The sequence below is a fragment of the Triticum dicoccoides genome, chromosome 1A (genome assembly GCF_002162155.2).
Source record: "Triticum dicoccoides isolate Atlit2015 ecotype Zavitan chromosome 1A, WEW_v2.0, whole genome shotgun sequence".
In the NCBI taxonomy this organism is placed as follows: domain Eukaryota; kingdom Viridiplantae; phylum Streptophyta; class Magnoliopsida; order Poales; family Poaceae; genus Triticum; species Triticum dicoccoides.
The window spans coordinates 208,681,348-208,682,846 of record NC_041380.1 but is presented as its reverse complement, the minus strand read 5'-3'; positions in this window follow the sequence as shown (position 1 = coordinate 208,682,846).

The following is a 1,499-nucleotide window of genomic DNA, read 5'->3' as shown; positions in this document are numbered from 1 at the left end:
CTTCCCACATTGTGTATGGGGGAGCTACTTGAAGACTTCACCAATGTCTTGCCATTCAACTTGATCCAAGAAGAAACTTCAACTTCAAGCTCAAGTGAAAGGCTCGAGTCAAAGGTATTAGTTCCTTCGACGTTAGTGTTGTGGAGTGATGAACACCGAAGGAACACATACACTCAAGAATGGATTATTGATAGCTATGTAGTGTAGACCTTTTATGATTCTTGAGTTATAGGGATCCCGCACTATTAAGAGGGGATCAAAGGGGTTCGTGATAGATTTGCTCAAGTCAACATCTTCTCTACACAATTCCACTCATATCCTATATACCAAAGAAAATCCAAAGCCAAATAGGTTACCCAAATACATGATAAAACCTTTGCATATTTTGCATCCTCCATTTTGGTTCATCTTGGGTGGTTCTCTATGTGAGGACCTGGGTTTTTTTCATAGCTTCAAAACGATCCCAAGATCATCAAAATCGGAGTCCGGATGTAAAAGTTGTGCCTGTTTCAGTTTCTAGGCTGCAGCAGTTTGGTTTGGCCGGATCATCCGGGTCCTCTCCCATATCATCCGGGCTTTGCCCGGATCATCCGAGTTATTCGTAAAATTCATCACAGAAGCTTATTCCGCTAGCCGGATCATCCGGCTACCCACCCGGATCATCCGGGAATTGCCCGGATCATCCGGCTATGTCCCCGGACATCCGGGTATCTACTTCACCACATTGTATATTGACCTTCCCGGATCATCCGGGCATTGCCCGGATCATCCGGGTATGCGTCCAGATCATCCGGGCAGGTCAACAACTGCGGGAAACGGCTCTATTTTCTTTGGGGGTATAAATATCCCTCTCCCACTCCGGGGGAGGGTTGAGCACTTCATCCCAAATCGTCCCAAGAACACAAGTGGCTCCCTCTCACTTCTCCTACACCAAATCTTAGATCCCGGAGAGATTAGTGAGTGTTCTTGAGAGTTGTTCCAATCAAAAGATAGATCCTCTCCCTCTCCCTCTTGTGACCAAAGCAATTCGTGATTTGAGCAAGTCTTGAGCATTTCCCCCTTGATCTTGTTACTCTTGGAGGTTGGAGACTCCTAGGCGGTAGGAGTGCTCCGGTGAGGAATCAACTTGTGATTTGTCCCTCGGAAAGTTTGTGAAGGTTTGGAGGCCGCCTCAAGGTCTACCACTAGTGGTTGAGAATCGCCTTCGTGGTGATATCTCAAGGAGAATAGGGTGAGCCTTCGTGGCGTTGGTGTGCCTTCGTGGTAACATCCACCTCTCTAACGGTGACTAGCTTCCCTCCAAGGAAGTGAACATCGGGATACATCCTCGTCTCCGTGTCTTCGGTTAATTCTAACCCTAGCCACTACTTGTGGTTTACTTTGGTCTCTTGACCTTGCATTCACTATATCTTGTTGTCCTCATTATATTGTGTTGGTTACCATATCGTAGAGATTATCTAGGCCAACACTTCATACTTGCTATTATTGTTCTATCGTGT